Source organism: Diabrotica virgifera, chromosome 2 (assembly GCF_917563875.1).
Source record: "Diabrotica virgifera virgifera chromosome 2, PGI_DIABVI_V3a".
Classification (NCBI taxonomy): domain Eukaryota; kingdom Metazoa; phylum Arthropoda; class Insecta; order Coleoptera; family Chrysomelidae; genus Diabrotica; species Diabrotica virgifera.
Genome location: NC_065444.1, coordinates 161530164 through 161542996, shown reverse-complemented (window position 1 = coordinate 161542996; position 12833 = coordinate 161530164). Strand labels below are relative to the sequence as shown.

The following is a 12833-nucleotide window of genomic DNA, read 5'->3' as shown; positions in this document are numbered from 1 at the left end:
GTCCGACTAGACACCCTTAAGCTATTGGCAAATTTTCAGCTTGCTATTAATCAACTTTTTTTATACGCGGGATCCAGACCTATAAGATATTTGTAATTAGAAATTACACTCAATTTTCTCTTTTTTTTTTCACCCTGTAACTTATTCAAATAAACCTTAGAGAGATTTTCAGGGACGTAAGGCCCTCTGTAATCATGTAATCTTTTAGTCTGCATTTAAATTTTTCAAAAATACTAAATAGTTTTTTCAGGATTCGAAAAAAAAAGAATGCATTTAAAAAGCATTGCAAGCAAATTTTGCGCCTACCCACTTAATGTAGTGTTAATACATATTTTATTTAATTTAAAATATGTTTTGTTTTTAAAATAGAAGTTTTCGTTCATTTTGTGTAGTTTCTTTTAATAAAAATAAAAGTTAGGTAAGTTTCAATAATATTTAAGGAGCGGCATTTCGAAGACTTGCATCATATTGAAAAGATGTACCCTACGGCTCTGGTCTAAATTAGTTGTAGCATTGTCATAACTTATGCGAAATGTTCTAGTTTCGTTTCGTTATTGTGTTTCACTAATTTCATTTATATTATAAAAGAACACATAACATACAAAGAACACTTGTAGTGATATTCCCATATCACGTTTTGCTAATTTGGTTTTCAATTTCAGAAAAACCCGTGTCGTCTGCTCAGTTCCAAATTTGACCTCTTGAGTATTACCCCGCTGTTCATTTAACAAGCAACCAAGGTATGTACAACTTGTAAATCTCTCGATAGTATTGTTATTTTTAGTAACTATATCTTAATGGCTATTTTCTACCATCCATTTTGTCTTTTTAACATTTAGTTTTACGCCAAATTTGGCACTTTTGATTGGCACCAAACCTAATTATTATTGTTCTAGATCAGGGGTGGGCAAAAGGCGGCCCGCGGGCTGGATCCGGTCCTTTTGCTTACTTTATCCGGCCCGTTGAAAAATTCTTCTTCATCAAATTTCTTTGTCTAAATGCTTTAAAATGATATTTATAGCATTTGTGCCAAAAATTTTTTTGGATAGTGCAGGGAAATAACTCAACCAAAAATATTGGCGGGTACACAGCGTTCGTTCACAGTATACTGCCGTGCTAAGCCCAAAGGCGGTAACTGATTTTTTATCGAAAATGAGATTTTTGTATTTTTAGGTAGAATAGGGTATTTAGTATATATTTATAAAGTATTTGGAGTTGTAAAAGCATTATATTTTAAATAAAATTGCAATTTTGTTAGTGGTATCTACACTTTTCAGTCAAAATACTAAGCCATTTGGCGGTAAATGTTAAATACTATGACGTTTTGACGGTATCTGCTACAGTTGCCGTCCATATACCTTAGCATATTGCACTTACCGCTAATCTACTTTAAAGAATGCTACGCCTACATTTAGAAACCGCCAACTCACCTTAGTATTACGAAGTAAATTCGGCCTAACTTTACAAGGTTAAATTATTGTGTTAGTTAAAACAGTTGTGTTAGTAAAAGAAATAATTAGCGAGGATGATGAGAACTTTTCGAGATTATTATATCTATTGAAATGTATTTTCATTTTTGTTTGTAGTGTTTCAAGGATTAACCAATTATGTTGTCCTAAACAATATGACTCTGCTCCAAGTGGATGATTTATTTATATCTTGAATTAGGCAGTAAGAGATTTTCACATTTAAAAATATTCCTTTTTTTAATTAGGTTTTAAAAACTTAATAATATATCCACACGCTGTCCAAAAGCATTTTTAGAAAAAGAGACTTAAAATATTTTGTTTTTTTAGAAAATTAAGTAGAGTCGAGTATGAGTTGTGAAACACGAGGTGAAACCACTGAAGACAATATTATAGAAAGAGGACAATTTATTGTAAAGTAATTACAAGAGGTGAAAAAAAATTATGTTCAGCCTGTACAGGCGCAAGGTTTGTTTCATAATTAAAGTTTTCTGTAATTAAGCCTTTGTTGGTCGTACATGGGATTAGCAGTTCCATGGATTGCATTTTTTTTTGTTTAAATACAAGCTATTATCATTGTTTAACTAGACAATATCTAGTAGTCTAGTTATACAATGCTATTATAAATAGGTAAAAGACAATGTGATCATATTTTAATCATAACATATAACTAGTTTGTACAATACAACTAATAAAATGTTAAAATTTGCCCTAATTACATTAAGTAATGGTATTTTAATACCCAATATGATATTGTGAAATACCTAATAATATAACAATGCATAATAATATTAGGGTAGGTGTCGGCTATCATAAAAATGTTAAAGCTCTATAAAAACATGTCGTAAATAAATAGCGAATCTTTGTCGCTAAGAATATAATAGCTGAAAATAGAAAGTGAAAAGTATGGTTTACAATCACATTCACAGTTCAAGAATTCTTTAAAACGCTTAACATCAGCAGATAACAATCTGAAGAGATTCTGTTTTTTCCTAGTATAAGTACAGTTTCGCCTAAATTATTAGACGCACTATAAAAGATTTCATAAAAAATGTTAATTATGAGGTAATACCATTGTAATACTAAATAGGTTTTTCGGTATGTACCAGACACAAGGTATGTTGTTCGGTTGTCTATTTAATTGTCTACATTGAATCACAAATGGAACATTATAATGAACCAATATGTATTTATTTAGTCTTGAAAGAAAACAGATATAACGACAACTAAATATTGTCAATTTGTTGTTGTCATATCGTGGCTCAACAAAATAATAACATTTAATAGTACTTTAATTCTTTCAATTTAATAAACTTTAATACACAGAAAAGCTTTTTATTTCATATCAATCACAACTGTAAACCACATACCGCTAATAGGCTTAGTATTATAGTAAGTTTTGATAAAACGTTTTAGCGGTATCTACCTCTTTTTATATAAAACTTTGTTCTAAAATATAATTAATGGTTCCCTTAATAAACTGGGGCATATATCCATGCATTAAATCTATTAGCTAGTCCATAAATCCCTAACGGGCCAAAATTGTAGCATTCAATTTTGAAATCGATTTTGCCACCATTTTTTCAAATGTTAGTTATCGCCTTTGGGCCTAGCACGGCAGTATATTCTTCCGGCCCAGGAGATATTTTGAAAATGTCATTTTGGCCCGCGCTTAAAAGTATTTGCCCACCCCTGCTCTAGATTTTGCTCCATTGATCATGTAAAGTTTTAATTTCCGAGACTTTTGTGGTACAGGAACCGAAGCTTTTCACCTCGCAATTTTTACAGAATGGATGGATTTGCTTGAATATTTGAGAATAACTAGTACATAGTATAAGTATCAAAATCTATATGATACCGAAAGGGGCTTTTACCATCGGGGTGGTTGTCACCCCATTTCGGGGTGAAAATTTTTATATTTTGACCGCAAATGTTGATAAAACATTCATTATAAGCAAAAAATGTTCTATACATTTTTTTGATAAAATTAATAGTTTTCGATTTATTCGCTATCCAAAGTGTTAGTTTTGTATCGAAAAAATACATGTTTTTCGATATAATACTCATTCACGGTTCACTCAATTCACTCAACTCATTCACTCAACAAGTACGGATAGTCATACTTTTCCGCGCACGAAGCAGTCGAGTGCGGAAAAGAGACTTTCCGCAAGAGTTAGGAACAATATTTTTTCTACGGTGGTTTAAAAAATGACCAAATCCTAATCAATTAATTGAATTAATATGAAAATACATACACAAATAAATTCTTTGACAAGGTTGTCAAAACCAAACGTTCAATATACAGTCAAACGCGCTTATTGGAATAGCCTTTGCGCCAAATAAAAGTATTCCTATGACCGGGATATTCTAATAACCGATCATTGGTTGCTACTATAAATGTTTCGGGACCTCAAATTTCTATTCCTTAAACCGGGATATTCCTTTAAGAGGTATACTAATAAGCGGGTTCGACTGTAATTGGTTAGCATAACGACGATCTTTGTCTCCATGACGACGATTCAAAACCACTGTTATTGTCTACTGATTTGACTTTCGAATATTGTGTCAAAATGATTTTATTTCATCGAATTGTCAGTAACAATTGCACAAGAGCTCTGAAATTACTGAATTTTCCCGAGTGACACTTTGACAGTTTTAATTTCACGAGTCGAAGGCCAGTGAAATTATGTCAAAGTGTCACGAGAGCAAAAATTCTATATTAATTTCAGAGGTCGAGTGCAATTTGTTGCGATTATTTCATGAATAAAACTGTTCAAAACCAAAATTTTATTGTAATTTATTTATGTAAGTACCATTAAACACACAGTTTTTATAAATATTTGACGATTGAAAGTCATCACTTTTATAATTTTTAAAACATTAATTGTCATTAATGTCACTGAATGTATTTTTTCGTAGCAACGAAAGGCATCTGACGTAATATACTTAACGACGGGAGATTATCAAAAATTATCGATTTAATTCAGATTTCTGTAGCTTTCTATTGGTCAGAATCTCCTATGAATGAAATAATCGCGTTAATTTCATTAAAACATGAACACCATAAGATACATTTGTAATAAATTACTAAATAATATCTAAATATTAGTATATTGCATGTATTACAATTATTTTAAGGCCATATTATATCTAAATTCGGTGCGGAAAAGTAATGCGGAAAAGTAGTTCGGAAAAGTAATGCGGAAAGTAAAACTTTCCAAAATTATACGCGTGCGAAAAAGTAGATGTTTTTGCACGCTCGTAGGAAAACATTTCTTCAAACCAAGTTGTTGGGAATTAAATAACTTATAATTTCATATTTAAATATTTTTTCTTATCTCTGATGCTAACCTTTCTATTCTGAAGAAAATGGCATTTTCTACCAAACTACAAAAATTAACTCCAGTTTTTTTAAAAACTAACCGTAACTTTCTTATTTTTTATCTTAGAAAGTTTGGCAATGAATAGTTAGTAATAAGATTAATATATTTTATAAGATCTATAAGCTTATTAATATTAAACCTTTTTAAAATCCTCAGTCACAAAAAGAGGTGACTTTGAAAGGGTTGGTAAAGGTGATTTTTGCATATTATTACTTTCATTGTCAATAGCTCACTCATTTTTTGGTGTAGAAAAATTTTTGCAAACCAGGTTCTTGGGAATTAAACAAGCTACACTTTCACATTTAAACATTTTTTCGTATCTCTGATGCTAATCTTTCAATTCTGATTAAAAAGCCATTTTTTCCAAACTACAAAAATTCGTTATTCGTTTTTAACTCCATTTTTTTTCACTCATCACTAATCATTTAAAAAAAACAGTAAATCCTTTATAAAAGGTATATTTAAAATCACTTAAAAAGGGCTATATCCCAATCACAGAACTAGTTTTCGACTGGTTTGCCAGTCATCATCAGTGCTTAAATAAAAAAGAATATAACCTGATAAAATAATGCAGAGATAGAAATTTTGACTAGGGTTAAAAAGCTGTCGGTTATACTCACGTGAAGTTTACATGCTACCACCAAGATATAATTTTACAAAAATATGTGGGTCAAAGCCCTATATACGTGGTCCGTTAAGGAAACATCGGTTAAAGATGCCAATTAAAACATGGATGTAAGAAATATTTTACCATTATGCCCTAGGTAACATCTGAGCTGTAGTGTGACTTGATTACATGGTGGAAGTCAGTTAGCAAGTGACAGTGACAATGAGTTGGATGTAGACCTCCGAACTTTGACAGGACAGAAATGACAGTTCAACAGGAAGTTGAAAAATTAGCCTCTCATATTTAAAGACTATGGTTTACAGATTGTTAAAATTAGAAATGATGTAACAACACACTCCATTGTGAGAATTATCATTTAAAATTCGGTAAACTAGATTTTGTAGTTAGAAATTGGGTTTACGTATACTGTCAGTGGAGTTAGGCAAACCACATTACACAGATGTATTGACAGCTGTTAGAATTTGTATAAGTTTAAAAAAGGAACTCACAATGGGGGTGACTGAGGTGTAGAAATGTCTTAAATAATCTAGGAGTATGTATCGTTAAGAAAGTACAAGCTCAAACTTAGGCGACCAATTCTTAAAGAACCTGCAGGCTGCCCGGATCCGTAAGGGTCCAAAAACCAAAACCGTAGTAAGATGATGATAGTAGTTCTTATTAATTATTTTGATGGTCTAAAGGGGAATGTGATTCTTTGTTTTTTTCTCTACTTGACCCCTGAGAAGTGACCATATCACTATTTGTCTGTGTTTTCCCTTCTACACTACTCCTTCTGCTATTCAATGGATCGGCGACTATTCCTTATCCGTATTTAGTAAGTCATGCGTAAAAAAACTTGCTAGGCAATATAGTAAATTATCTGCCGTTATAATTCTGGATATTCAAGTTTACTATACCGCACCTCCGCTAAAATAGTGTCACCACTCAAAAGAAAAATACAAACGGTTTTATTGCACTAACAGTTTATTAAAAACTACAAAAAATTAGCTCAAAAAATCACACTACAAAGAGTGTCACATATCGACTTGTGCAAAGCATTTTTCCATGTAAGATTTGTATAAAGCGTCGTTTGTCGAGTTAAGACAGTATATGTGATTACTTTATTCAAAACAATATGCGGATGTGCTCAAGAAAAGTGACACTTTTATCACTTATGTATTTATCTTTTTTTTGTAGTATTTTGTGTTTAACCTTTAACTACCCGCGCATCAAGTTATAACATAACTACACGCGTGGCGTACTTTTTACGTCACAAGAAAATACACTTAAAAACAGCGGATTTGTTTAATTTTTTTTTTGAAAGAATACACTTAGTTGTTTGTTATAAACCTTATTCGGCATCAGTGAATACTTGGAGTTCCTTTTAGGTAAGCCAATTGGGATTTATAACTGGAATCATGGAATAACTGGATTCCATGATAAATAAAATTACTAATAAAAAAATTTTTTAAATGTGATTTTTTACAGGAGAAAAAGTATTGTTTACAAAGAAAAATATATTTTTTGTCATAATGACTAAAAAACAATTAAAATATGTACTTATATTACGACTTATAGTAATATAATCCTGGGGTATATTGTCCACCACCGGAAACAACAAATAATAAAATGTAAATTACGATCTTTCCAGAACACCGATTATAACGAGACTAAAACCAAATTGTAAAGCATATTCCAGTGATAGGTTAGAAAAATAAGCAGGGTCAAAAATTAAATTTTTAAATATGTTTCCAGTAGAATTCTTATATCTGGCGTACAAAGTACGCCAGCGCGTGTAGTTAAAGGTTAAAGTTGTAGTCCAGAGAAATAAGATTTTTCTCGTGACACATCCCCCTCTAGGCCGAAACCAAATTTTTTGAGTAGTACGGATATCTATATTAATAACCTATATGTTTCCTGCAGCCGATTTTAATGATATGCATAGTTATAAACAAATGAAGATCAAAAACGGTAAATTTGCGCTTTTTCGGTCTATAACTAAAAAGTTAAGCATTTTAAACGAATTTGAGACTAACAAACTCATATTCATAACTTATGTAAAAATTAACTTAGAACCTCCTTATTACACGAATTGCTGAGACTACTGGTTCTTAAATTACATTTTAAATTTCAAAGCAATCGGTCAAATAGTTTAAAAGTTATTTAATTTTTTTATCCCAAATTCATTTTTTTGCAACACTATAAGTCAGAAAATTATGAGGTTACAGTAAGACTTCTAACAGTTTATGGAAGAGGAACAATTACACTATTGACTTAATTAAGAGAAAATGAGAAAAAGTAATTTTAAATAGTGTAAAATTATTTTGCAAAATCACGTCGATTTGTTGCTTACTTATAAACAATTAGAATAACTTTTTAACCGTTACCCGTAGAAAAATTATTTTTTCATATTTGAAAAGACTGAATTTTTATACACATTTAGAAAGAAAAACAATTGTCCTAGGACAACTAGGGACGAAGTTAGCCCCCCTTTTTTTGAATTTACATGTTTTTGCAAAATAATTTTGCAGTATTTAGAATTATTTTTTGTCATTTTTTTTAATTAAATTAATAGTATAAATCTTCTTTCATAAACTATCCAAAGTATTAGTGTAACTTCATCATTTTCTGACTTATAGCGTTGCAAAAATAATAATTTGGGATAATCAAATTAAATACCTTTTAAACTATTTGACCAATTGATTTAAAATTTAGGGTATGATTTAAGCACCAGAAGTCTCAGCATTCCGTGTAATAAGAACGTTCTAAGTTAATTTTTATATAAGTTATGAGTATTTAAAAAAACTGAAAATTTATGATTTACTTTGCAATTTTATAAGCAACCTATAAGGATAAAGATATTCAGCGAACGCCATATTGAAGTTTTTTATAATACGATTTATGAGTTTCTCACTCTTAAATTTGTTTAAAATACTTAACTTTTTGGTTATAGACGAAAAAAAAAGCGAAAATTTTCCGTTTTTTGATCTTCATTTGTTTATAACTATGTATATCATCAAAATCGGCTGCAGGAAACATATAGGTTATTAATATAGATGTTCATACTACTCAAAAAGTTTGGTTTCGACCTGGAGGGGGTTGTGTCAACAACAGGTTATTATTTTTCCTTATTTCTCTGAACTATTGTTACTGTTATTTAAAATTATCTCATTAAAAAGTATAAGTCTGTTAACCAGAAAATAATAATGATATTATATTCTGTACTGCAAGAGCCACCTTTGATGAAAAATATTTCTAAATTTTTCGTTATTTTATCTGTATAGTGTCAACTTAATTAAACGCTTTTATTTAGTTCAATAGATTGCGTCAAATTTTTGGATGTTAATTTGACTACCTTTTCTTCCATACAAATGAATGAAAATTTGCAGACATATGCATTGGCGGTGACAATACACGAATAGAAAACAAAAAATTTTTGTTTATGTTTATTAATTGTTTAAATAAAAAAAAAACGATTTTAATGGAAAAAGGCCTAAATTCTCTTGTTTTTTACAATGTAGAAACTTGAAACTTTTACGGATGGTAGCTAATGATATAACCTATACATAATTTCACTTTTTACGTTAATTGTTTACGTTATGCGTCATAAATAAACAATAAAGTTTTAAATTTTGAACACTCATATATTTGTTTATACAGTACGATGCAAGTGAAAGGAATAAATTCGTTATTTCGTAAAAAGGCGACTTGAACCCTGGAATGCTACTTGGGGTACACGTGTACCCCAACCTTGTTTGTAATTTACACCAATTTGCAGTAGTGGGTGTAGAAAATATGAAAATAAACTTGTGAATAATAATATAATAAAATATTTTTGTATCCAAAATAAATTCTTAGCATGTTATCTTAAGGTTAAACGCTTTTATTTAGTTCAATAGATTGCGTCAAATCTTTGGATATTAATTTGACTACCTTTTCTTCCATGCAAATGAATGAAAATTTGCAGATATATGCACTCGCGGGAACAATACACGAATAGACAACAAAAAATTTTTGTTTACGTTTATTAATTGTTTAAATAAAAAAAAACGATTTTAATGGAAAAAGGCCTAAATTCACTTGTTTTTTACAATGCAGAAACTTGAAACTTTTACGGATTATAGCTAATGAGATCACCTATACATAATTTCAATTTTTACGTTAATTGTTTACGTTATGCGTCATAAATAAACAATAAAGTTTTAAATTTTGAACACTCATATGTATATTATTTGTTTATACAGTACGATGCAAATGAAAGGAATAAATTCGTTTTTTCGTAAAAAGGCGACATTAAGGAAAAATCCCGAAAGAGGTCGATTTTTATTTTTAAATTACGATATTTTGGCATATATGTCATACTAGTGACGTCATCCATCTGGGCGCGATGACGTAATCGATGATTTTTTTAAATGAGAATAGGGGATATGCGATAGCTCATTTGAAAGGTCATTTCAATTCTTTATTCAGTAATATAAAAATTTATATAATTAGTTGTACAGGGTGTCCAAAATAATTTTTTAATTAAATTATTTGACAAAAAAGAAGAATGTATGTAATTTATTATTAAACACTTTTCTCTAGTTCAATCGTTTGTGTCAAATATTTAGACGTTAATTTGACTGCCTTTTCTTCAATGAAAATGAATGAAAATTTGCAGACATATGCATTCGCAGGAACAATACACGAATAGTCAATAAAAAGAATTTTATGTTTAAATAAAAAATTGTTTAAATAAAAAACACGATTTTAATGGAAAATGCTTAAGTTCCCTTGTTTTTTACAATAAAGAAATTTGAAAGTTTTAGAGATTGTAGCTAGTTATATGAACTATACATAATTTCGCTTTTTACGTTAATTGTTTACATTATGCTTCATAAATAAACAATAGAGATTAAATTTTTTTGCCGATTCCGACTAATTTTCATGTTTGTTAATCATGTTATGTTTTATACATATATTTTAATAAACATGATATATTTTAATGTTTGAAAACTGTTAAGGCCGCGTCTCACCATCAAATAATTTGATCAAACAGTTTGAGCAAACTCGGGAAGTACGTCAAAGTGACGTCACAATTGCAGTTTTTTTGAAATTCTAAAAATCTGTGCTCTCACTATCAGTCTAGTTTGATCAAATTTTTTGTATTGAGTTGTCTAACTTGTTTGTACTTTATTTAAAATTAAAATTTTTCATTATTATCCACAATGAACACTCAGGATGTGACGTCAGTAACTGTCACCTTGTTTGCTCAAACTAGTTTGATCAAATTATTTGATGGTGGGACGCGGCCTTTAGACTAAAAAGTAAAAAATAAAAAAATATAAAAAAAAATTTTTTAGGAAACGCTTTTATTTAGTTACGAGTGACTAAAATTAAAAATATTATAAAAAAATCAACTAAAAAGCAAAAAATAAAAAAAATTCAAACACATTCGTTAAAGAAAAGCGTGGGGCGCATCTTCATCGAATAAACGGTTTTCGCCCCACGCTTTTCTTTGACGAATGTGTTTGATTTTTTTTTATTTTTTTTTATTTTTTGCTTTTTAGTTGATTTTTTTTATAATATTTTTAATTTTAGTCACTCGTAACTAAATAAAAGCGTTTCCTAAAAATTTTTTTTTATATTTTTTTATTTAATATTTATAGGAGAATTATTATACTATCTTGTAGAGCTTCAAAAATCTTTTTAACTGACTAAAATAGTTATTATACTAATTTTAATAGTTTTTTAATTAAGCCCGGAAAAGTTCTAGCACAAATTTTAAACGTAGTTTTCTCGATATTTTGCTTTTTTGATGACACTGTGTGAGCGGAGGTGCGAATATGTAGCCGGAAACAAAATCTAGAAAAAATAATTATTATTGTGTTCAGTTCAAATTATGTAACCTAATCGCTTGTATATTTTACTTAAGGCCATTCCTTCTAAATCATAACGGTGAATATCCTCTCTCTCTCAAAAATTTCTTTCTACACGTAAACGTTTACGTGCAGAAAGCCCAGATCAAAAATTCTGTTCACCTGTTATCGAGGCGATAGACAAACCGTACCTAGGGTGGAGCGCAATTTTTTTTTTCGTAATTCCCTAAAGCCTATGTGTGGAAAAGTTGCCTTTTACTACCAGTATTCACCAAAAAAATCTCAGGTCAATCAACTTAAAACTTCTACTGCCCAAACCGCTTTGAAAATTGGAATTTTCCCTATATTTAAAAATATATATAGAATATCTTTATATTGTCACTAATATCTTATGAATAATTATTACTGGATAATTACCTCAAGAAGGTATTACAAAACATTCCTAGAACCAAATAGCAACTCAATATAATGACCTTGAAACAATACTACATGCTCTTTGACACCGCATTGCGCCGGCTTAGCGCCAACGAGGCTAACAGGATTCCACGAACTCCGTCGCAAGAAATCGGTTGTGGTCGTAGACCTACGTATCGTCTGCCCCCGCTGATTTATGTTGTTGAAATATTTTAGTTGTTTGGCAGCATTAGAGCAGTTAACATATGTAAAAAATGTCTTTTACGCGACGTGATTCATTGCGCCCTGTGTTTGGTGTACCAAAACCATTTAAGAACAATGTGTTGCCGACCTACGCGGATATTATTAAATGTTACTTATATCGTCGACAAGAAATTGTTGTACAACAAAGTAAACAAAGACCTAGTTTCGCTGATGATGTCTGTTCCCGTTTAATAAAAGACTTGAAAAACTTGTGGCAGAAAAGTTCCATTTGTGTTGTATCAGACCAACAAATATTACATAAAATTCGAGAATACCACGGTAAATATGGTAACATAATGAAACGGCTAAAAAAGAACGGTAAACTTAATAATTCAAAACAGGTTGTTTTATTTAGAGAATTGGCCGAAAAGAAACTCTTTGATATATCTTTATGCAAATGTAAAGACTTTTTAAGAACGTGAATTTCTAACCGACCAAAGAACTTCGTGTAAAATGGTAATCGGTAGAGTTGATCAAAAAACTACAAAAGTACTCGAAAAGAGATGGAAGCGTAAAAGTAAAACCGAGGAAAGGAGAATCAGGCATGATGAATATGATGATCAATGTAAAGAATCTTTAATTGGCAGAGCATACCAGTCAGTGTCATCTAATCTAGAAGAAGAGACTTCAAACAACAGTTCATCAGAAGAAAATGTCATTAAATTAGAAAACAGGGTCGATACTCCTTCAACTTCTCAGATGAGAATAAAACTACCAAGTGTAGCACAGGCATGTGACAGAACGGTTGTTTCTGATAGGACGGCAGCAATTATTCTTGTTAGTGCAGCGTTAAAAGATATAGGAATAATTACTACAGAAAATTCATCAAAAATTGTCGACCGCAGCAAAATTCGTAGAGAAA

The 12833-nt window shown here is 30.3% G+C and overlaps 1 protein-coding gene across 2 annotated transcripts in view; it reads left to right on the top strand.

Annotated features, from left to right (window-relative positions):
- Positions 1 to 12833, top strand: part of LOC114327758 (PDF receptor-like) — a 1644969-nt gene that overhangs the window by 358956 nt on the left and 1273180 nt on the right. For both annotated transcript variants that reach the window (XM_050642878.1, XM_050642879.1), the window contains exon 2: positions 663 to 740. The gene's annotated coding sequence lies outside the window, so the exon portion shown is untranslated. The remainder of the gene's footprint in view (positions 1 to 662; positions 741 to 12833) is intronic.